Source organism: Pleurodeles waltl, chromosome 5, assembly GCF_031143425.1.
Source record: "Pleurodeles waltl isolate 20211129_DDA chromosome 5, aPleWal1.hap1.20221129, whole genome shotgun sequence".
Taxonomy (NCBI): Eukaryota; Metazoa; Chordata; class Amphibia; order Caudata; family Salamandridae; genus Pleurodeles; species Pleurodeles waltl.
The window spans coordinates 453,613,675-453,639,610 of NC_090444.1; positions in this window are offsets into that span (position 1 = coordinate 453,613,675).

Below are 25,936 nucleotides of genomic sequence, written 5' to 3' on the forward strand. Positions count from 1 at the left end.
AACTTCTTGCATATATAGTTTCTGATAAAATTTCCTGATTTCTCTTAAAACTTCTAGGTTGTCACTCACCACTTGGCCATATTCATCTTCAAGCACATTAATACAGCCATAGGTTATTTTTTGTCTTACTTTTAAAGCCAAAAGCTTGCCAACCTTTTCACTATACTCATAACATTCCTGCCGCTGCCGTTTCCATATAAATGTTCGTGATTTTAGCTTTTACCACTGCAATCTTATTTAGAATTCTCACCATAGCAGAATCGTTTCTTACCGCCTCCTCTATCCATAGTTCCAGCGAAGCAAGCTCTGCTTGTGCTGCCTCCAACCATTCAGAACTCACCCTCTCCTTCCTTACACCAAATCTAAGAGTCTCTCCTCTAATAGCTGTTTGAGCGAATCCCTTACTATGTGGCTATGGGCCGTGTCCCAATTTACCTCCAGAAATTCTGGAATCCAGACCCTGATGTGTTGAACATATGATTGATCTAGTAGCAGCCCTCTATCAAATGACCATGTCCTGATCTGAGGCCCATCATTCCCCAATCGAACTTCCATAACCAACAGCTTATGGTCCGACATTAATCTTGGATACTTCTCAATCCAGAAATCTTCCTACAACATAGCAGAGAAAAAAAATAGTCTAACCTCCCTAACTTCTTGTGCGGGAAGGAAAACAATTTAAATCCTGAATCTGAAGGTCTACATTTCTGCCAGACATCAATCATTTTAGGATTCAGTACTAATGTCTGTAAAGCCTGAAAAACTTTAGGCTTCCTCCCCTGGTACTTTGTTTAATCTTGAATAGGGTGGCCATTATCTAATTGTATATTTAAATCTCCGCATACAATAGCTGCAGCCGACCAGGACGTAAGCTCAACATTAACAATTAGATCCATAAACTGAGCAGAGTGTACATTTTGTACCCTAATTAAGCTCTCCAAAAACACCCATCGACCAAATTTATCAGTGAGTTTTTTTTATAACCTTCAGTGACTTGACACATCTGATTATAGCTACCCCTTTAGTTGTTGTGCCCTGACTAGTATATGCCAACAACCACCAACCAGGAAATTCCTGGAGATGCTTCTGTGAGCCTGAAATGTGTGTCTCCTGCATGCAGACTATGTAAACCTTAAGGGATTTCATCCTTCCCTCACCAACCGTTGCTTTTTACCATCATTGAGCCCACAGATATTCACTGTTGCTATATGCAATTTGCTTTTCAGACCCATGTCCTAGTCTGGAAAGTTCCCCTTAACGGGGACCCAAAAATACACTTTCCAATCTCTGCATCTACCTGAAATCCGCTATTTTGAACCACTACCCAGCTGTGTTCCCCCATACAAACCCCCCCACTATGGCTAGTCCAGGGGCCAAAGCCACACCCCCATACCCTCACCCTAACCCACCCACCATCCTGCTATGTTTCTCTTCTCTTATAGCAATAGTGTTAAGAAGCCCCCTCCCCTAGTTATATACAATTGGAAAGAGGTGTGTAGAGGTGTGTGAAAAATCCCCAAAATATAGTGAAAACTCATGTAAACATAAGATGTAAGAATATCATGAAGTCAAATATTAGAATTTAAGGTTTTGTGTATTCCTGCAGGAAAGCTTCAAAAATAGTAAATCAACTGATGTAAGATGCCAGCAAATCATACTACCACATGTTGCACGTGCCTTTCTGAACCATCATAAATCATTTAGAGATAGCAAATCAACTGGATATAATTTGCCAACGTATCACACTATTACATGTGGCAAGTGCCTTTCAGATAAATCGTAAATGTACATATAACTCAGCCTATAAATTGTGTCCGTGGGGGGTTTCACTTCCTATCAGTATAATCATATGGGATTCAATTTTTCTCAAAATTAATTCTCTATTATCACCCTTTCTTTTGTTTTGTTGTGTTTGATCCCAAATTAATGAAGCTCCTTGTTGTGTCCACCATGTTTGTCCCTCAGATGCTTGGCTACAGGGTAAGAAAAGTCTTGATTTTTGATAACTCTAAGATTTTGAAAAAATGTCAATTTCAATTTGTTCATGGGGCTCACCACATATTGTTTGCCACAGGGACATCCATATACATAAACCACAAATTTGGTCTTGTGTGTGATATGTTCTTTGATCTTCTCCTGTCTTGCATCATACAGCTGATACGTGGTACTGTTTCTGCCATATTCTCATGATTTACATTTCACACATCACCAAAAGCCTGATTTGGTAAGCCAACTAACATTGGTTTATTTCTCCTTTGGGAAGTGGCTTTGTTTTAAGAGGTCCTTCTAGTAATGCCACTGTTCTATAGTTTATGCTGGGATGGTCTGTGAGAGCTTATTTTAAAGTTTTATCCAGTCGCAGTATTTACCAGTTTTTTGGGAAGTTTTCTTTAGTTTTTTTTATTCCTGCAGTTAAAATCTATAATCATGCAAATGTTATATTCCTTTTCTGATGATTTTCAACCAGTTCTTAATAGCTCTTCTCTAGGCCAACTCCTGACTCTTTCATTAAAACTATAGAGTAGTTGCACTGGGTAACCTTTAGATAGGAACTTATTCTGCTTTTCATGTATCTGTACTTCCACATCTTTGGGTTCAGAACAGTTCATTTTGGATGTTAAAATTTTCCTGTCCAGGATGCTCCATTTGAGGTTTTTTGGATGGTCACTGTTGGCATAAAGGATGCTGTTGCATAAGGTGGCTTTTTGGTAAATTTTAGTGTACAACTTCAATCAATCAATCAATCAATCAAAAAATGTATTAAGCGCGCTGCTCACCCAGAAGGGTCTCAAGGCGCTGAGGGGGTGGGGAAATGGGGGGGCGTTTTACTGTTCAAAAAGCCATGTCTTGAGGTGTTTTCTGAAGAACAGGAGGTCCTGGGTCTTGCGTTTGTTGGTGGTGAGGGAACTCCAGGTCTTGGGGGCGAGGTAGGAGAAGGATCTGCTTCCGGAGGTGGTGTGTTGGATGCGGGGTACTGTGGCGAGGTCAGCAGAGTGGAGGAGACGAGTGGGAGTGTGGAAGTTCACTCTTTCATTGAGGTAGGCTGGTCCAGTGTTGTGGAGGGATTTGTGTGCGTGGATGAGGAATTTGAAGATGATCCTTTTGCTGATGGGTAGCCAGTGAAGGGATCTGAGGTGGGCAGAGATGTGTTCATGGCGTGGGAGGTTCAGGATTAGACGTGCGGCTGCGTTCTGGATCCGCTGGATTTTCTGCTGAAGCTTGACTGTGGTGCCAGCGTAGAGGGCGTTTCCGAAGTCTAGTCTGCTGCTGATGAGTGCATGGGTGACGGTCTTCCTGGTTTCTATGGGGATCCATTTGAAGGTTTTTCGCAGCATGCAGAGGGTGTTGAAACATGAGGAAGTGATAGAGTTGACTTGCTGGGCCATGGAGATAGAAGAATCTAAGATGTTGCCGAGGTTGCGTGCATGGGTGGTGGGTGTTGGGGGTGGTCCTAGGGCGGTGGGCCACCAGGAGTCGTCCCATACTGCTTTGTTGGGGCCAAAGATGATGATTTTGTTTTTATTGGAGTTGAGTTTGAGGTGGCTTGCTGTCATCTGTTTGGCGGTGTCGAGGAGTCCGGCGTGGAGGTTAGTCTTGGCGGTGGTGGGGTTCCTGGTGAGGGAGATGACGAGCTGGGTGTCGTCTGCGTAAGATATGATGGGGTTTCCGTGAGGGCGGAGGATGTTAGTGAGCGGGGCCAAGTAAATGTTGAAAAGGGTAGGGCTGAGGGATGAACCTTGGGGGACCCCGCAGATGATCTTGGTTGCTGGGGACTGGAAGGGAGGGAGGTAAACTTTCTGGGTTCTTTCGGCGAGGAAGAAGGCGAGCCAGTCCAGGGCCTTGTGTCGGATTCCTGCGTCGTAGAGGCGTGTACAGAGTATTTGGTGGCAGACAGTGTCGAAGGCTGCTGAGAGGTCCAGGAGGATGAGTGCGATGGTCTCGACTTTGTCGACTCTGGTGTGCAGGCGATGAGGGTGGTCTCAGTGCTGTGGTTCTTGCGGAATCCAGACTGGGAGGTTTTGAGTGCGTTGTTTTCCTCTAGGAAGTGAGACAGGTGGGCGTTCACTAGCTTCTCAGTGACCTTGGTGGGGAAGGGGAGAAGAGAAATGGGGCGGTAGTTCGTGAGGTCATCCGGGTCTGCTTTGGATTTTTTTAGGAGTGCGGTTACTTCGGCGTGTTTCCATTAGTCTGGGAAGGTGGCGTCGTCGACGGAGCTGTTGATTACGACGTGAAGCTGAGGAGCGATGGTTGGGATGGCCTTGTTGAAGATGTGGTGGGGGCAGGGATTTGTGGGGGAGCCTGAGTGGATGGAGTTCATGTTTTTTTCGGTTTCTTCATCGTTGGTAGGATCCCAGGTGTGAAGTTGGTTGGAGCGGGGGGTTGTGTTGTTGTTGGTCATGTCAATGGTGGAGATGGTGGGAGCTGGTGGTGTGAAGCTGTTGTGTATGTCTAAAATTTTGAGGTGAAAGTGGTTGGAGAGGGAGTTGCAAAGATTTTGTGTGTGAGTGGGGTCGGTGTTGCAGGATTTGGGTTTGGTGAGCTCTTTGATGATGGTAAAGAGTTCCTTGCTGTTATGTGAGTTACTATCTATGCGTTCTTTGTAGTAAGCCCTTTTGGTGGTTCGGATGACTTGGTGATGTTTGCGTATGGTGGTTTTGAGGGTGGAGAAGTTGGTCATTGAGGGTTCTTGGCGCCAAACTTTCTTGGTTTTGTGGCATTCATGCTTGGAGGCTTGGAGTTGAGTGGTGAACCAGGGGGCGTTCTTGATGTTGCGGTGGTGTTGTTTCTTCTCAGAGGAGCGAGTGAGTCAGCACAAGTTGTAATCCACTGTGTGAGGTTATGGGCAGCAATGTTGGGGTTGTTGGTGGGGGGGAGTTTGTACGAGCTTGGCATTCAGATGTTCTGTGGGGATCTTGTCCCAAATACGGTAGGGTGTGGTGTGTTGTCAGTGGTGGGTGGGGGGTTTCGTGAAAGAGAAGTGGACACAGTGGTGGTCAGTCCAGTGGAGTTCAGTGGTGTGTGTGAAAGTTATGTGGTTGCTGGAGGTAAAAAACCATCTAGTGTGTGTCCTGCTGAGTGGGTGAGTGAGGTGACCAGTTGTTTGAGTCCTAGGCTCGTGAGGTTGTCTAGTAGGGTTGTGGAGTTGTGGTCGTGGGGGTTCTCCAGGTGAAAGTTGAGGTCACCAAGGAGGATGTAGTCTGTGGAGGTGAGGGCGTAGGGCTGATGGTGTCAGCGATGGCGTCACAGAAAGGGGGCGAGGTCCTGGTGGTCTGTAAATGAGGGTTCCTCTGAGGGTGGTGTTGGCTTTTATGTGAATTAAGAAGTGTAGGTGTTCTGAGCTTTCTAGGGTGTCGTGGGTGTTGGTGGTGATCTGTATGGTGTTTTTATGTATAATGGCGATGCCACCTCCCGGTTTGTTTAGACGGTCTCTACGAGAGATTTTGTAGCCTTCTGGGATGGCTATGGCTATGTCAGGTTCAGATGGGGGATTCATCCAAGTTTCCGTGAGGAAGGCGATGTCAGGGGAGTGTGTTGTGATCAGGTCCCAGAGCTCGATGGCGTGCTTGTGTACAGAGCGGGTGTTTAGGAGTATGCAGTTAAGGTGGTTGCATTGGCTGTTGTTGTGGTGCGTGTTGGTGTTGTTGTGGGGCGTGTTAGTGTTGTTGTGGGGTGTGTTAGTGTTGTTGTGGGGCGTATTAGTGTTGTTGTGGGGCATGTTAGCGTTGGTGTGGAGCGTGTTGGTGTGGAGCGTGTTAGGGTTGGAGTGGAGTGTGTTGGTTTTGTTGGTGTTTGTGGGGAAGCTGGAGAAACGGCATGCATGACATGTGAAAGGTCAATGTGTGTGCTTGGGGTTGGCTTGGGCGCAGGTGGGGTGCAGACCTGGGTTGAGGGCGTGTAGTGTGGTGATAGAGTAATGCTGCTTTCGGGGGTTGGGGTTGCGAGGACCAGGGGGACTGGCGCTGGGCGTGGTCCAGGCGTGGACGGGCGCAGACGGCTTGCCTCTGGCGTGCCTCTGGCACACCAGCGGTGCGCCCGCTGCACGAGGCTGCCATTAAGAGGGGGAGGTGGGAGAGAGGAGCAGCTGGGAGGCGGGAGGGAAGGGACCAATGGGTGTGCGAGGAGGGCGGGGCCGCAGGGGACTCAGCGGCAGAGGCTGGAAGACCGGAAAGAGCCAGCTGAGACGGGCGGGCACAAAAAAGGGCGCAAAGAACAAAATGGGCTAAAACAATGACACAAAGGCTAATAAAAGCAGAACAGTAAATGAAAAAATGATTCAGAAAAACGAAAAAAGGTAAATGGAACAGTAGAGCACAATGACACAGTAATCCTACCACTAGGCACCAGGGATGAGGCGCAGGCGGGTGCCTGCGGGTGGTGAAGGGCCTCGATCTCTAAATCCTGCCGGCAGACGGGGATCAGGGGCACAGAGGCAGCTGGTGGAGCCAAGTGAACTCCTGGCCAGAACCAGGTCAGGGGGGTCACACAGGGCTCCGTGCGGCGGCTGCCTTTAAGAGGGGGAGGTGGGAGGGAGAAGCAGCTGGGAGGCGGGAGGGAAGGGACCAATGGGTGCGCGAGGGGGGCGGGGCCGCAGGGGACGCAGCGACAGGGGCTGGAAGACAGGCGAGAGCCGGCTGAGACGGGCAGGCATAGAAAAGGGTGCAAAAAACAAAATGGGCTAAAACAATGGCACAAAGGCTAATAAAAGCAGTACAGTGAAGGGAAAAACGATTCAGAAAAACGAAAAAAGCTCAATGCAACAGTAGAGCACAACGACACAGTAAGCCTACCACTAGGCACCAGGGATGAGGCGCAGGCGGGTGCCTGCGGGTGATGGAGTGCCTCGATCTCTAATTCCTGGCGGCAGATGGGGATCAGGGGCATGGAGGTGGCTGGTGGAGCCAAGGGGACTCCTGGCCAGAACCAGGTCAGGGGTTCACACGGGGCTCCGCGCAGCGCGCGCCATTAAGAGGGGGAGGAGCGAGGGAGGAGCAGCTGGGAGGTGGGAGGGAAGTGACCAACGGGTGCGCAAGAGAGGCGGGGCTGCAGGGGACGCAGCGGCAGGGGCTGGAAGATCGCCGATAGCCGGCTGAGACAGGTGGGCACAGAAAAGGGCACAGAGAACGAAACGGGCTAAAACAATGGCGCAAAGGCTAATTAAAGCAGTACAGTAAATGAAAAAAAGATTCAGAAAAACGTAAAAAGCTAAATGCAACAGTAGAGCACAACGACACAGTAAGCCTATCACCAAGTACCAGGGATGAGGCACAGATGGGTGCCTGCGGGTGGTGGAGGGCCTCGATCTCTAAATCCTGGCGGCAGACGGGGATCAGGGGCATGGAGGCAGCTGGTGGAGCCAAGTGGACTCCTGGTCAGAACCAGGTCAGGGGGTCATACAGGGCTCCGCGCTGCGGCCGCCATTAAGAGGTGGAGGTGGGAGGGAGGAGCTGCTCTGAGGTGGGAGGGAAGGGACCAATGGGTGTGCGAGGGGGGGCGGGCCGCAGGGGACGCAGCGGCAGGGGCTGGAAGACCGGCGAGAGCCGGTTGAGATGGGCAGGCACAGAAAAGGGCGCAGAGAACAAAACAGGCTAAAACAATGGCACAAAGGCTAATAAAAGCAGTACAGTAAACAAAAAAACAATTCAGAAAAACGAAAAAAGCTAAATGCAACAGTAGAGCACAACGACACAGTAAGCCTACCACTAGGCACCAGGGATGAGGCACAGGCGGGTGCCTGCGGGTGGTGGAGGGCCTCGATCTCTAAATCCTGGTTGCAGACAGGGCTCAGGGGCACGGAGGCAGCTGGTGGAGACAAGTGGACTCCTGGCCAGAACCAGGTCAGGGGGTCACATGGGGCTCCACGCAGCGGCTGCCATTAAGAGGGGAAGGTGCGAGGGAGGAGCAGCTGGGAGGTGGGAGGGAAGGGACCAATGGGTGCGCGAGGGGGGCGGGGTAGCGGGGGAGGCATCGACAGGGGCTGGAAGACCGTCGAGAGCCGGCTGAGACAAGCGGGCACAGAAAAGGGAGCAAAGAACTAAACAAAGGCTAATAAAAGCAGTACAGTAAACAAAAAAACGATTCAGAAAAACAAAAAAAGCTAAATGCAACAGTAGAGCACAACGACACATTAAGCCTACCACTAGGCACCAGGGATGAGGCATAGGCGGGTGCCTGCCGGGGGTGGAGGGCCTCGATCTCTAAATCCTGGCGGCAGACGGGGATCAGGGGCATGGAGGCTGCTGGTGGAGCCAAGTGGACTCCTGGCCAGAACCGTGTCTTTCATGAACACCTCAATATCAAAAAAGGTTATTCATTCTAAGCTGATAGCATGAGTGAAGCTGAGATTGTGGTTGTTGTCATTAAAGGGTAGGATAATCCACTCCAGGCTTTTCATCACCTTCCCATATCAGAAAGAGGTCATCAATTAACTCCATCCATAATATAATGTGTTCCAATGTAGTTTGGTTCTCATATCTGACACTCAAAATACCATCATAAGGTTTGCGCAAGTGGGAGCGAATAAAGTCACCATGGCTGTGCTTTGTTTCTGTAGGTAGTAATTTCCATTAAACGGAGCACATTGTGGATCAGGCAGAAAGACAGCATTTCCACAAGCCTATTGGAGTGTTCCATGTACCTGATGGATCTTGCTTGGAGAAAATATTTAACCACTGCTTAGCCATTCTCATGCCGGATGGATGTGTACAGCAGGATTATGTCAATAATCACCATCACATAATTCTCTTTCCAGGTGATGTCATGAACGTTGCTAGAAATCCACAGAGTCATATAGGTGAGAGGGCAGAGATGTCACATAATTGACAAGGAAAGTATTTATAAATCTAGATGTATTTTCTAGTAATGACCCATTAGAGCTAACAATTGGCAAGCCAGGTGGTTTCTGTATACATGTTTGCACTTTTCATAAATGGTAAATGGTAGAGACAACACAATGCTGTACTTTCAGGTAACTCTATTCATCCTAATCAATAAGATCCAGGTCCGCCCATTCTTGTAATTTCTGATGATATTTAACTGTTATACCTTTCATGGGATTTTCTAGAAGCTTTCCACACTGTTGATCAATCATCAATTGTCTTATTGCTTCCACCATGTAGTCCACATGATTGTAAATGACAATATTGCCACCATTTCCTATGCTTTGATTATTATCTCATGATCCTCTCTTAATCAGTGCTCCTTGAGTCAGGTTTTTCACATTCTTTGTTGTTCACTTCCTGCAAATTAGATGATTTATTTCTTCAATCATTATTGCTTGGAAGAGATTTGTCTTGTTGCTGGCCTGCAATTGTGGGCAGAAGACTGACTGGGTTTTAATCCACTACTTCCTCCTTTCCAAGTGACAATACCCATCACATTACAAAGTGTTCATGAGAGATTTGTGATTAAGGGGTTTCCTTGCTGTGCCCTGCTGATTCTTTTTCTAGTGCTGCCAGCAACTTCAGAGTTAGTAAGTCCTTTATCTTGATTACAAATATCTCACTACGACTCATAGTGTCCTTGTTGTAATTCATTGGGTGGGTCTCAGAATGTTTTTTTGGGGAGAATGATAGTCCTTTATTCAATATTTTCAAATGACTAAAGCTAAGGATTTTGGAGGAGAGAGTTATAACTAGATTCTCCTTTATCAGATTATTTTTTAATTTTAATTTTGCTTTCTCCTTTCTCCTCCTGGTTTTTATTGTCCCTCTTCCCCTCCTGCTCCTTTAAGTTTTGGTTTCCCTCTGCCTCACCCCCTACCTGAGCTGGTTCCTCTTCCTCATGCTCTCTGTCTCATAGCCATTTATATTAAACGCATTTCCCCGGAAAAATCCAGAATTATCACATCAGTGTTCTCATCAGCAGAGCTTGCATCAGAGAAGTCAGCAATTTCTGGTATAACTTTCTCAGTTATTTTAGCCACTGCAGCCCTATTACGTCGTATTTTGTAGCAAATGTATAGATGCGTCTATTAGCGTAATCTATTTTATACTATTTAATTTTCTTCCTTTCCTTTTCTCCACTTCAGATTCATGCTTGTTAATTAATTTTTGTCTCCATCGGTTCCAGAGCTGCTTTGATTTCCTTTCTAGTTCTTCTTCCAGTTCCCTAATTTTCATATTTAATACCTCCAATTTCTGCTCTGTGTGTGTGATGCGGGTCTGCATTAATCTCTAAATCTCTACTAATTGTATCTGGTATTCTCCTCCTTTCATCCATTTGTGTAAGTTCTTTACTCGTTGTCTGTACTTGGTCATTCTTTAACAATTCACTCACTCTCTGGGCTCTCAGTATTCCTCTTTCAGTCATGATTCTTTTCAAGGTCTCCCAATGTCCTTATTTTGCACTATCAAATAGTTTCTCACTTGGTGTTCTGTAAAGTGAAGTTTTTTGCCTTTGTTGAGGCTGCTCACCCAATTACTACTCCTGCACTGTGGGTTACTGGAAATATACCCCTTGATCCAAAACTGTCTCAGGAGTGCATTCGTCACACAGGAGCTGGCTGCTCCCAATTCACACTCTCTAAGTGCGGTTTGACACACCACAGGTTGATGTCCAGCAAGGGTCAGCAAGAGCCAACCAACCACCACCTTTGCATCCCTTTGGCACGTTGCCTGTAACTCACCCCCTAACATTCAGAACCCCCACGCTGGCACTGCCGGCTTACCGTGACTGAAGTTCCAGTGAAGTACAGCAGAAAGTTGACAGCTTAAATGTAAGAGGGACAGAATTGGCAACAAAGAGGAATAGACTGGAGGAATCAGAAAATGGAAGAGGAGCAGTGTATATGACAGGCAGAATCAATAAGAAATGGGAAGAGTCTCAGGGTAGACTTACTAACATGTTGCAATGAGTTAGCATCACAAACGTGATTTACATCAGTGCAATATGTTTATTTGAAATGTACTTTCCAGCTCAAAACTTGTTTTATGTTGGACACCAATAAGTAGAAATGCTTTCATTTCTTCTTTTGTTTCTGGCTTTGCATGTGTGCTATACTGTTCAGCACAAATACAAAGTAGAAAAAGTTCAAAATTAGTCTAAGCAAAGTATTTTGTGTTGAAAGTTAGTAGAAAATCTATGTTAAACTTGACACAGACACGTTTGCACTAAGTTGGAAAGGTGTGTGTATGGTGATGGCAGCCTGATTGACTGCCAGCACTAGGAATAGAGCAGGATAGTGCCATATCTCTGTATACGGCACTATCTTGTGTTCTCCCTGTTAATCAACACCTCACAGTTTTTTTTGATTGCTGCTCTGCAGTGGGTAACATTTTAGTAAATATACGGCATGTAAGGTTTCCCATATGGAGGTGATGAAGCAGAAAAAGAAAGGCTAACAAACATTCGTATATCATGTAATAAAATCATATAAGGCAACGTGATTTTAGCAAAGAAAAAATAATGTGTGTAGAAAATGTGCCCACAAAGTAGGTCGCCATTAGTATAAACGAGCTTGATTAATCATGCAGAATCGATAATTGTAGTAATCCGTCATAATTGCAGATGTATTTTATGATTTTCTCGTTAAAACTGTTATATGCTTAGCTTAAATTTAGCAGAGGCTTTGGCCTAGTTGCCTGGTCTCAATGTTTAACTGCGTAGTTTTCACTTGTATTAACAAAGACATGTCTTATATCTTTAAAGCTGTATTTTTCTAGTAGAATAACTAATACACTTATCTCAAGGTTTTGTGCTAGGCAAGTTTCATCCCCTTTGAAGCAAGGTCAGTTTCTGCAAGTGCAGACAATAAAGACACTGATACAGAAATAATTGGCAAACTTTGTTGCTACTTGTGTTCCAAAACTCCAAGGACACCTTATTCCTAAATGAGTATTAAGAGAAAGACACTATTCATTGGTCAAAGAGAAACCACCCTATGGACCCTCCAATGGGAGACTCTGAAGAATTTGGAACGTTTTCTTACTTAAACTCACAGGACAAAGAGAAGCCAGCCATTTTCTTTGATGCCATTTTGAAGCCAGATTCAAGACGCCATTTTAAATGACACTTTGATGCTTTTTCTCTATCCCAGAGCGAGAGAGAGACTTTAAAGAATTCTCACCCTAGAGACTTTAACTTTAACTTTACCCCATCTTGCCCATGCAATAACTTTTGCCCCCTTTTCCTTGCTGCTGCACGGAAAACTTGACTTAAACTTTGTCCCTTTGAAATCTGCCCCATGCTGATCGAACCGGTACCTGAAGGACGAAGACTTACCTTGAATGCTGATTGTATTTGGTAATTATGAAAGGATAAATGTATTATTCATTGTATTTTCCTTCTTAGGTACCAACTGCTTATTTTGACAGAGCCTAAGTTAGAAGTTTTCTAAATTTATGTTGATTAAATTCTTTTGCATGAAGCCCCACGTGCCAATGCTAATCAGAGGTTAGTTGAGGTATTCATTTGATGCACCATGCTGAATTGAAATCTTGTTATGCTGACCAATGTATGCAATCAGTCAAATTCAGTTACTTTTATTAGTGATTTGCATTGCTATAACCGAGTGCATTATAATCCAGATTTTGCGTAGATTGCGTTTCTTCCGTCGTTATGGACAGCTAGTAATGTTCGTATACGTATATCATTTGATTTTGAGACTTACTTATATTGTATTAGCTTTGCTAATATAGGGAAATAAACTCATTAACCTTTAATAAACAGGTGTGGTTATTCATTACTGAAAGGTCATGGTGTGTCTAATTACTGATTTTCTGTTTAATTAATTGGTTGTTTGATTACTAATTGAGTATTGGTTATTGATTATAAATGATTATTGATTATTGATTTGAGGGATCCGGCAATTCTTTGGATGAGGAGAACCCAACCCGGTCAAAAGGTTCACCAACCTCCGGCGTGTCCAAGTATAAGTAATTTATAAGGACTGGACGCGCTATCAGAGGTGAGCAACACTGCAAATTAACAAGGAGAGTGAAGCCAGAGTTTAGCCAAGAGTTGACTCTCTCGCTAAGATCCAATGCACAAAGTCTTGGAAATATGTGGCCTGGAAATCACGCAATAAACATAATTTTAGAATATGATAAGGTATCACCAAATTTCAAAAAAGCATATTTCTTTAACATGCGGAAGAGTTACTCCTTAGTAGGTAAGATTATATCACTGAATTGAGTTTTTATTAGAAATGATAGTTTGTCAACAGTAACTGAGAAACATTCCTGCCCCTTCATTGATGGTAATGGTATTATTGAACTAAGAAGCATGGCATAGTTCATGTTAACCCTATGTGTGGGCAAGGTTCTTTTTATACATGGAGCAAAATGATAGTCTATTGCATCAAACAGAAGTACAGCACAGAGCCTAAATGCACATTTGTTTACATATTTGGTTGTGTGATATGGCCAAATGTACTGTTGGTGAAATAAAGCATTTGCCTGGGATCACATAATGTGGTCCAGCACGGAAGCCAGGATTGAGCATAGATTTTTCAGTTTCTCACTGTGCAATGCCACCACTACATGGGTATCTCTTTGTGATATTAAAGCTTAATGCTTCATTTGTAATTCTTGAAGGATAAGACTACAGTGTGGGTGACAGTTTTACATAGCGCACACTTTACCCATGGGTATAAGACCACTTCTCAAGAGATACAGACTATGTTCAAAGTTTGTTTTTTGCAGCACAGGGGGGTAGGTTTGCCTGGGGTCACAAGATGCTGAGTCGAGGCTGGAATTCAAGCCTGCCTCCCCATGATGCATCACGGGTAGCTGTAGCCAATAGGCCACATCACATTTTGTGAAAGGTCAGCCTATTTTGGACTCAAGGTTCCAAGAGGACCTTGAGCTGAGCCAGAATCAGGCCTCTGGCTCTAGCAAACTTTCAATTACCCATCCACATCTAATAGCCTGCAAAAGACAGAAATGCTATGAGGGGCAGATCTCTACAAAAATATAAGGGGCTTTTGGAGTGGGAGGGGGAGTGGAGAAGTGGTTGTAAAGGAAGAGAACAGCTGAAACCAGGTAAAAGGCTGTGAGGAGAAGGGTGGTGAAGAGCAGCCCTTGGAGGGTGCCAGTGGGCCCAGTGATAGAGTGCAGAGCTGTGGAGAGACGAGAGGTGACATGTACAGTGGGGAGATGAGAGGTGGTTGTAAGAAATGAGGAGTAGAATAGAGCATGGCAGGGAGAGGATGATGTAAGAGAAGCAGAACCAGTGAGGCAAGATAAGAGACTGGAGGAAGTAAACAGAAAGAGGTGGATGCAAAGGGTTCAGACCATCAAACAAAAGATAGGAGACTGGAGGGAGAGGTGAGAGGTGAAGGGAAATGCACAGTATGGAGAAGATAGGTGGAAATAAGAGGGACAGAAACAGAAAAACAATGGACAAAGCTAGGAGAGAGACAGATGTAAGAGGGGCATAATCCACAAGATAATGCTAGAAGCTGGGGAAAGATGAGAAGAAGGGTAGAGTAAGGAGAGGAGAGATAGGTATAAGAGTGAGAAAAGATAAGAGGCTTTGGGAAAATGGAAATGGAGAGGTGTCTGTGAATGGCGCACAACCAGGAAAAAGTTAAGAGGCTTTCTGAAAAGATGAGAGGTAAAGTTAGTACATGGATAGACCAAAGACAGAAGCAGCAAAGAAACATAAACAGAGTGGCGAGAGATACATTGGTGAGATGTGATTGGTAGAGGGCAGAACAATCAAGAGATGGTAAGAGGGTGGTGGGGAGAGGTGGATCTTTGATGGGCAGAAACAGCAAGAGAAAGTTAAAGGTTTGGTGAGAGATGAAGAGTAGATCAGGGAGGTAGAGGTCAGTGTAAAAGGTGCAGAATAAGAAAAGAGAAGGTAAGAGGAGCAAGGGAATGAGGAAGGGGGAGGTCTATGTAAGAGGGGCAGAACCAACAAGAGAATATAAAAGGATAAAGAAAAGGGATAGGTAGATTTAGGATAGCCGACCCTGCAGAGATGATAAAAGGATGGGTAGAGAGCTGAGAGGTGAAGAGTAGGACAGGGAAGGAACACATGGATACAAAATGGGCAAGACAAGTAAGAGAATTTGAGAGGCTGAGTGGAAAGATAAGAGGTAAAGACTAGAGGGGAAAGTTGGATGTAAGAGTGTAAGAATCTGAGAGAGAGAAGGAAAGATGCTTGAGTAGAGATGAGAGGTGAAGTGTGGAGGATTTAAGAGAGGCTGAACCTTAATAGCTGGGGGAGAGGTGAGGTGAAAAGTAAAGCATTGCAGGGAGAGATGGATGCAACTGGGCAGAATCAGCAAGAAAATGGCTGGAGAAGAGGTAAAATGTTTCTGAACCAGCATATGCTGCTAAGTCTGTAGAGCTTTCTGCCAAAGTTTTCAATTCCCTTTCTTTTCATTTCCTATGTAAAACATTAAAAACAAATTGTCTTAGTTTTGAGATGAATGTGTCATCCTTCACAAAGGTCTGTTATCCAGAGTAGGCGAGGGTTGAGTTTGCGGAGTTTCACTCTGCGGAATTCTGCTGAGTTACGAAAGCACTCCATGAGATTCCCCAGACTTCTGTGAGCAGCTGGAATACAGCAGCATCAAGTTTTTTCTCTGTTGTTAATGCAAGTCAATCTGCAGCAGGAGGAGGATTTTGTGGGTTCTAAACTGCTAAAAGTATAGTGCTAGGGTTTGCTGTCTATCCTTGTGCCATTACATCTTGCCATTGGGACTCTTCAGATGAGAAACACACCCCTGTTATGCGGTTAGTGTTCTGCGTTGTATGCCACTAAGCTGAACTTCAGAGCGCACATACAGGTGGCAAGTGCAAAAAGCAGAATGCTTTTCAGACTTTTCATTTAGATGCACAAAAGCAGTGGCACGCTGGAGCTAATTTATTAAGGACAGCCATCACTGACAGGGCTCGGCTTATAAGAGACGTTGAAAGTTGAAACCAGTAAAAGAGGGATAGAACACACGCCAAACGAGAAACAGACTGGCCTGAGTATTAGTGGCCCACAAGTCTGTACCCTTTGACCTCATGAGCCAGGCTGAGTGCTTTAGGACAGACTGGCAGGTGCTGCTGACTGTTGCTCTTGTGTGGCTATCAAAATGGCTGTATGACGTGGCTCTCCCATTAAATGGTATAACCTCTGGTTGCAGGGTTTCAGAAAAATGGGTGGGGGGTTACTTACTTGGTTCCGCCAGACCACATGGATGAATAGATACTAGGGTGGTCAGTATGAACATGGCGGGAAAGACCGTACCGCCGGCGGTGGCAGTAATTACTGCCAACAGGCTGGCAGTCTGGACCGCCAAATAATGAAACACTGAAAAACAGCCAGCGTGAAAACCACTCATCGCCAGCAGAGGAGTGCCGACATTGACGGAAGAGGCCGCCCACAGGCCGACGGAAAGGCCCTACCCGCCCAACAAATAAGGAAGCACAAGACCACCGTCAGTTCTGGGGCTGGACCCACTGCCACGCAAAGCCTGGCAGAAACAAACCAAATAAAACGAAACACTCACCGGAGGCACACACAAGCAGACATGGAGAGAGAATTGGAAATCATACCAGTGCTTCTCCTTGCCATATACCTTCACGACCATGACTGCCAACGAAGACGACAACGGTAAGTATCACAACCTACTAAACAAGGGAAGAAAGGGCACAGTTACACACCCACCCACCCCACCGACCTGCATCTCATTCCCAACCCCGACACCATCATAAGCCATACACACTAGAACAAGAGTTACTTACCTGACACAAGGCTAATACAATCTGCCCAAAGTACACACATGTGCACACCACACCCCCACAATGAAACGATGAACCACATTTCCACGTCTCCACAGTGTGCCAACAGCAACATTGGGCACACAAAATTTAATAGATTTTGAAAATGCAATGTTCAAATAAGGCCATTGGCCAGTCCAACATAAAAAGGCTCCCACTTGTGCACATGGTACTCCACCATAAAGGGACATCAATGGGGCAGCCAGGCTCCTCAGGGAACAGGGGCAGGAGGTGGCGGGGGGATTTTCATCTGGGAGGTGGGGCTTGGGCTTACGTTTGGGAGGTGGTGGGGGTTTGGGTTTAGCCTTGGAAGGTGGGGGAGTGGGCTTGGACCAGGGGTGGTAGATGGACCAGGGCCAGCCTGGGGCTTTTTGCTCACTGGGGAAGAGGCACGAGAATGGGAAGGTCAAACTGGGGCAGACTTAGACGTGGAAGGAGTGGACAGGGCAAGGAGGTGGGCACATTTAGGGACAAGACGGGGTGGGCCAGAGGGTTCGCAAAGGTCAACATGGGACAGGAAAAGTTTTTTGGGGGCAGTTGGGGTGGACATGGAGGAAGATGTGAGAGTGGAGGTAGAGGGAATGTTTGTAACAGGTGTAGGTGTGCTGGACATGGATACTGGTGCCTGTACAGTATGCTGAGGTGTGGTGGATGTGTGTTGGGTGGGTATCTGGGAACATTTGAATGTTTTGTGAGGAGGGGGGGTTTACACAGTGGGACAAGACAGGCTGCCAGTGTACATGAATGTTGTCTGGGTATCTACAGGTCTGATGAGTGTGCTGGATGTGTCAGTCAATGTCATTGTGGTGAGTGCAGGTGTGGTGTCTGGGGTGCATGACTGGATGTCTGATGTTGTGTTGACTGCAAGAATGGGGTCAGGAACAGGGAATTATGGTGCAGTGATTGTGGGTGTGCATGTAGAGGTGACAAACAGGGAGGCAGAAGAGGTGGACACACTGGGGGAGGTGGATGTTGTCGTGTGTGCCTTTGTATGTTGATTGTGTGTATGCCTGTGGGGGGAAGTATGGTGCTTGTCTTTCTGTGTATTTTTTTGTGTGTTGAGGTGTGTGCATGGCTGTCTGAACATGTGTTTGGGATGGGTGAAGGGAATGGGGTTCTGGAAGGGGCAGAGGTGGTTGGAGGGGGAAACGGAAAGTCCAGGGACACTGGCTGTCGTTAAAGAGGAGGCCAGAGCCTGAAAAGATCTCTGTAGGCCAGACATGGCACCGTGAATGCCTTGCAGGTATGCATTGCACTGCTGCATCTGGGATGCTAGCCACTGGATGGCGTTTACGATGGTTGTCTGCCCTACAGAGAGGGTCTTCAGGAGGTCAATAGCCTCCTCTGTGAGGGCAGCAGGGATGACTGGGGCAGGGGATGAGGTGCCTGGGGCAAAGGAGACACCCACCCTTCTGGATAAGCACGGGCAACTGGGTGGTGAGCAACTGGGAGGGCGTTGATGGTATAGGGGGTGGCGGAAGATGACACAGAATGGGTGTGCCCACTATGGTCTGCCACCACTGTGGAGCTCCCATCAGAGGAGGTATCAGAGTCACTACTGCCAGTGGTAGTAACCTCCCCTGTGGTACTCCCCTCGCCCTCCAACCCACTGATCCCCTTGGCATTGGTAGACTCTGCCTCCTTGGAACCGTGGGCCGCTGCATCCCCACTCGCTGGTGCCACTGCTCCCTTGCCAGATGATGCTGATGTACACAGACAACACAAGAGTACAGGGGTGGGGAGACAAAACATGAGAGATATCTGTAAGTACATGAATGGATGTACAAACTTGGTGCACACACACTCTCACCCAGCTTACACTTCTACACGCAGCACTCACAACTATAGTAATGCCTATGCCCCTGACTATTTGCCACAACCCTAGCATACAACTCTTCTCCCACATGACACAAGGACCTGATGAACTGCAGATTAGTCCCCTAAACATCTCCGTGCCCATGGGGCCCAGTTTGCTGTAAGACACCTGTCAGAGTACCTGCCACTAGACAGCATACATCCGAAAGCACCCTCAGACATCCATCAAAGGGGCATGATATTGTGTTGGTACTACCCCCTTGTGGCTGTTGTACAGCCTTCAAGCACCCATCCAAGTCTGGATATGCCATCACCAGAATTCAGCTCATTAATGGGGGGGGGTCAGGGCCCGACGGGCACCCCTAACTCGTTGGGAGGACTTCCCTAGCTGGGCCTCGTGGGTAGTCCTGGCCCAGCACCGCAGGTCCTCCCACTGCTTCCTGCAGTGAGTGCTCTGCTGGTTGTAGACCCCCAGGGTCCGCACCTCCCTGGCGATGGCCTGCCAGAGTGCCTCTGATGGACATTAACCTGTAGGGCACACACAGAAAAGAAACACAGAGATCAGAATATGGCCATGTGATGCTGCTGACTGTACATCCCCTATGATACGGACACTTCGCAAGATCATTTCACCACCTCACTCACAGTACTTACCACACATTCTACGCCTGTGCAGGTACATACCGACCACACATGCATACAGTCACCCGCCACCATTACACACATCCATGCATGTCAACCGCCTACTCACCTGCACCTCTGGTCGCCCATATAACTTGGCACACAGGGGTAGGACCCCGTCCACCAGCTTCTCTTCAGCTTCTCTGTGGTGAAGGCTGGGGCCCTTTCCCCTGTGACTCGTGCCATTTGAGGACACAGTAGCACACTCAGTGGAGTACTTCCATGCACAGGATCCAGGAGTCAAGTGAACCTGGGGTGATGATATGGTTTACGCTCCGCAATGGTGTGCACCCTCACCGCCGGCGGCAATCATGATAGGCCCAGATTCTCCATTGACAACCATGTTAACCAATGTAAAACAATGTAAACACCGCCTTACGCCATTACAACAACCGCCAGCTGAATGAGGTCACTTCCATTGCTACATGTCATGATTGCAGGGGGCTGCCATTTTACTAGCACAACGCAGATATTTCATTGTCATGGATCCCATGCAGGCCCTATGTACCCCATTCCTTAGTCACATGTACACATGACACCTTCCTCCCCATAACATTCCAGACGTAAAACCTCAGACATGCCCCTACAGTTGTACATCATATATCGCTTGTGTGTAACCTACATATTGTACAGTAATTAATCATAAAATACATGTTGTGCATATGTATATGTGTCCCTCACATGTGTTCTCCATTTCCTCTAGGTACAGACCCATGTGGCGAAGGAGGGCCCCATCTGTGTACAGACCTCTTGTTGATTTGGAGACCATGGTGGAATGTCATATCATTATCAACTACAGACTCAATTGGGCTACAAGCCATGAGCTATGTGCATTGCTGGATCCAGTACTGAGACCGGCTAATCAGAATCAGCATGCCATCCGTACTGAAGTGCAAGTGCTATCTGTACTTGATTTTCTGGCCACAGGCTCATTTCAGGTGACAGTGGGCTTGGGTGCAGGGTTCTCACAGCCAATGTTTAGCCTCATCCTGTCCAAATTCCTGGATGCTTTTGTACTACACTTGCAGACATATGTGAAGTTTCCCCAAAGGGCTGATCTTCCTGCCATCAAGTCTGAATTTTATGCCTTTGCTAACATACCCCATGTGATAGGTGCCATTGATGGCACCCACATAGCTCTCATCCCTCCACGAGTAAATGAACAGGTGTACAGGAAGAGGAAGAACTACCACTCAATGATCATACAATTGGTGTGTACTGCAGGCCAGTACATATCACATGAATGCCATGATTCCAGGATCAGTCCATGATTCATTTGTCCTGAGGAACAGCAGTGTACTACACACGATGGATCAACTACAAGGGGGACAGAGGATGGCTCATAGGTGTGTGTGTATGACACTGGTTCTGTACATAGCTGACAGCCAGGCTGTCTGCAAGTAATGGCAGTCTGTTACAGTCCTGTTTCAAAACACTTTTGCAGGTGATTCTGGCTATCCCAACATGCCTTGGCTCCTGACTCCTGTGAGAAATCCTAGGACATTAGAGGAGAGGAATTACAATGAGGCCCATGGACGTACTAGGAGGGTGATAGAGCGCACTATAGGTCTCCTGAAGGCTAGATTCCATTGCCTTCATCTCTCTGGGGATTCCCTGTGCTATGGCCCTGAGAAGGTGTGTAGAATAATGGCGGCCTGCTGCATGCTGCACAACGCGGCTATGAGGAATGCTATCCCCCTAATGGAGGAGGAGGGTTCTGTATATCCAGACCAACATCATGTGAGAGGGAATGAGAAGGATGGTGATAATGAGGAGGGGGAAGATGTCCACTCCAGGAACCAGCTGATCCAACTATGCTTCCAGTGATCATGAGGTACTGTTCACTGATGATGTTGTCTGCAATGCATAATAACTGTCTGAATTATTCACTATTGGGATGTGGGGTTTGTAGTCATTGACAGTGTTACCTGTAGTTAGAGGTCGCATGTGCCATTGAGACAAACATGGTGTACATTTCTGTTTACTCCACACAATGTTGTGCGTGCGGTGCCATTCCTGCAATAAAGATCTGATTATGGAATTGACTTGAAAATGCATTCACGTTTACAACTGATTGATCAATATGACAGGGGACATACGATTTGATGTATATGTGTTTTATTTGGTGTCCTTAATGCATTGGTGCGCTTTACAGAGATAGGGAGTGGGCTGATGGTGGAGGTCCATTGTAGATATTTGAGCTGGGCTATTGGTGGCAGTGGGTGTAGGTCCATCTGTCCCTTGCAAGTTTTTATGTTGCTATAGGTGGATGAGGATGGTGGCACAGTGGCACACTTGGGAGACAGTCAATGTCAGAGTCACTTCTTGGTGGGGGCCTTGGTCTTGGCAGGTGTTCCTGTGCCATATCTGGGTCTGAGGGACCATTTGAGGGTCTGGTGCTGGGCTGCACAGGTAGGGGCGCTGGTCTCCTGTGTGTCCTTTGCCAGTGCCACCAGTCCAGTTGCTGCTGCTGATGTAGATGGCTGGTCTGTGTCCTGGTCAGTGGTAGGGGCTTCCTGGTTTGTGGGGGTCTCAGGCTGGCTTGTGTAGTGGTGCTGCAGCACCCCTGCAATGGTGACCATGGTGGCATTTAGTTGTTTCCACTGCTCTGTGGTCTCTTGATGTTGGGCTATCTGCAACCTTTGACTCTGCTCCAAGGTGGCCGGGATCTAGCCCATCCTGTCTTGGGTATGGTGGTATGCTCCCAGGACCTCAGAGATCACCTCCAGGGCTGCAGCATCCATCCTTTGGCCTCCCCCCTTGGCCACTGATACCCTCCCACTGGGCCTTGCCCCATGTGCCTGTGTCACCTGCACAGGTCTGGCAGTACCACTTGTACTGGGGCTATTGTCATCCTGCCTGTTAGTAGATGGAGACTCTGTACTTGTGTTCCACCAGTCTGTGACCTGGATCTACTGGTGTGGGGTCGTTTGGCCAGAGCCAGAGCTGATGTTGGTGGCTGGGTGGTAGGGGAGTCAGTGGTATCCTGGGTGGGGCTTGCTGGAGGGTGACAGTCCAAGACTGTGTGACAGGCCAGGGTATTCCTCACTGTCCACACTTCCCTCTGCAGTTTCCTGAGTGGGGCCTCTGTCTCCATGTGGGGCCCTGACACTCCTTGGCCTTTCCGTCAGGGTGGCATGGGTTGTGGTGCCTATGGGGGGGAAAGGACATGTATGTTACATTTCCTAAATCAGATGAGGATGCACAGCTCCGCCCTATTTTGTGCAGTTTCTTCCCCAGTTGGGCCATGCAGGGACCTATAGTGGGGTTGCCATTGCATTTTGCATGGGATGTGGAGGTGCCTTGTGGGTGGTGTTGTGCTATTGTGATTCCTTGCAGGGGTAGGTGGCTGTGCACAGGGGGAGGGATGTAGGCCTGTTAGTGGGTTTGTGGGCATGCAGGGTGACTGGATGTAGTGATTGTGGCCTGGGTGGGGTAGTGGTCCTGGTGGTAGTTGGAGGTGTGGGGTGGTGCTTTAATTACAGGTGTGGTGGATATGGGGTAATTGTAGATGACTTACCTGAGTCCATTCCTCCAGTGAGTCCAGTGGAGCCCTCAGGGTGCAGGATGGCCAGTACCTTTTCCTCCCAGTCGGTGTAGTTGGGGGGTGTAGGTGGGGTCCTCCCCAGTCTTCTGTACCACAATCTTGTGACTGGATGCCATGGACCTCACCTTCCCGCGCAGGTAATTTAATCTGTTGTGGATGTCGTCCCTCGTGCGTGGATGGTTTCCCACTGCATTGACCTTGTTCACTATTGTCTGCCATGACTCCATCTTCCTGGCGATTGGTGTGTGCTGGACCTGTGCCCTGAAAATTTGTGGCTCGACCTTGAGTATTTCGTCCACCATTGTTCTCACCTCCCTATCTGTGAAGCGTGGGTGCTTAGCGGGTGTGTGTTGTGGGTGGGTTGTTGTGTGGATACTGGTGAGGGTGCTGATGAGTGGCCATATGGCAGAGGTACAGTTTTTGCCGAATTCTATGTTCCAAGCAGAGTACGGATTGGGCAAACTCTGCTAACTATACGGGCAGAATGAAGTTTACCACCCACCCCTGATCTTGTGCCACCCTTTGTGTATCAGCAGAATTTCAACCACTCTCTCTCTGTGTACTCCTCTTGGCCTTTCTATTTATTCCCGTTCCTAGTGGGATCTTTTCCTACCCATGCTCTCACCGTACACCCAGAGAGAAAAGCTCCTGTCCTGAGCTCCCTTTCCAATATTTTGCTTGCCTCGGTTCTTATCAAAATAAGAAACTAAAAACATTGGGGTCATTCCTCTACTCTCAAAACCTTCAGCAGGCTCAAAACCTTGCAGCCTCTTCTGACATCTCTGTGCTGAAGTGTTAAAAAAATTCCACAATATTTTATGTAGTAGGGAAAAGGCAGAAGTATATTGAGACACCTTTACTTTGGGCCAGGGACTATAAGTGTTGCGCTGTGGACCCTGCCTTGGGCCATGACCTGACTTGCCTCTTTGGGACGCACAGAGGCCCATACCACTTACCTCTTCTGCCCAAGATATCATGGGTTAATACAGCGGCCCAAAGTGGCTGTTTTGGCACTACAGAGGAGCTCTACATAGCCTGTCTTACAGCTACAGTGCATCAGCCCGTATTTCATTAAATTGACACTGTGACTCCAATTGGAGCCACAATTTGTATGTTTATTTAATATTGTTGTTATCTTCTCTTGGGGCGATGTTCTGTTCTTCCCTTCTTCCGTTGTTGTTCTCAGGATGCTTAGGGAACAATAGCTATACTCACCTTTCCAACATGGCAGCTTCTCCCATTTTTCCTATTGCTCCTTCCTCATCCAAGATGGGTGCCTTTTTACTTCCTGTTTTGTCACTTCCTTTCTATGGGTATATAAGGGGCTGAGTTGTTCATTTTTCTTGCATTACAACACTCTTCGCTTCCAGTTGAGGTGTCTTCGCTCCGTTGATTCTTCTAGCTCCTGCCTGGTGTATCTAGGTTCCTGTTGGCTCGGTCCTTCTCCTGGATTCTCTTGAATCTTCTCATTGACCTGTTCCTGCCTTTTCCATCTGGTTGTTCTCCTCAGTGTCTCTTTGATTTCCAATCAGGGTCCTCTCTTCTTTTTAGGAGTTCTAATCTGCACAAGGTTTTTCCCTTTGGGTTTTTTTCTTTGTGGGACTCCTTCTGGAAGGCACAGTCTGCTCTGATGTTCCTTCCTCAGCAGCACTGTGGCTACCAGAATGGGTCCCCCTTACCTTGGATTGACTAGAACCTACAAGAATTTACGTTGGGAATCTTCACAAAGATCTGGAGTTGGAATCAAAGGTATAGAATGTGACAATAGGTGATTGAATGGCAGTGTATGTGGTGGATACCATTGCTTGCGATTGCTGTTTCAGAACTTAGGACTATTTCAATTAATTTGGACAAGAGTTATTCCTTTTCTAATCTTGACTCTCCAAAGGTGGCAACAGCGAGCAGTCAAAGCTTACCTCAGGAGCTGGTAAAGGTATTAGAACTCAAATACATTTCAGCAAAATAATCATACCTGATAAGCACCTTATCCAGCCAGCCTGCTATGTCTTTTAAATTAAACTAATTCACAGATGATGGTTTTGGAATGAAACACCAAAAAATTTGTTCTGTGACTAATAGTTCTCCTATGTCCAACAAACCTATTTTGGTGTCTCTGTGTGTGCAAAGTGCCCTGCAAAATGATAAAAGACAGTAGGCCATCCTGTAAGACTTAAGTGCTATGAAGTCCAGGGAAGGAGGCTAGGCTCAGATAGAAAAGACAGAGAATCTACATGTGGCCGGTGGGCTGATGGAAGGGACCAGGTTGTGGGGCAATTTATTTAATTAATTTAGTTAAACTGGGCACCTTGCTTGGGCTGGGTTGGTCTCTGGTACACAATCCAAGGGGCTGTTGCTTCCTTAGGATTGGTGAGTCCAGACTCAGTCTGGCCATACTCACAAAGCCAACCGGCTCACTGTCATGTACAGAATGACAATGGATGGGTGTGGACAAGCACAGTATGATGTGTGACTTCTCCTCTCACTGCAAATAATCCCAAACCTCAGGGAGTGAAAGCAAGACCTGGAGAAATTACAACTTTTCATGTGCACAATTAGAACTGGCCTCCTGTAGGAGGTGAGGAGAAGAAGTGGAAGTGTACAGAAGTGCAGTGTGGGGGGCTGGGGAGAGGGGGGAATTCCATAAAGTACATCAATGTACACTACCACTCATTGACACATGCAAGTAGGTGGACAGTGGGTTCATGGAGGCAGATCTTGCATTGGAGGTTGGAAGACCAAAAGTGGCTGATTGCAGAATTTACCTACGTCCGCATCGTGCTGCATACCTGTGTGCCCCTGTGGTCCTCGGGGCTGCTGCTCCTTCTGCTGGCCTCCACGTCTCCCCCCCGCCGTCGCCTGACATCGCGACCGCTGTGTGGGGGGAACGTTTGACGGGACAGGACGGACTACATTACCCAGGTCCCCTTGCACCCCGGAAGCAGAACCAACGCATTTTGCGCACCCGAAGGCGCTATTAAACTGATCCTGCCCCTGGCTGAGCGGGGGCTGATTGCAGAATTTACCTACGTCCGCATCGTGCTGCATACCTGTGTGCCCCTGTGGTCCTCGGGGCTGCTGCTTATTCTGCTGGCCTCCACGTTTCCCCCCCGCCGTCGCCTGACATCGCGACCGCTGTGTGGGGGGAACGTTTGACGGGACAGGACGGGACTACATT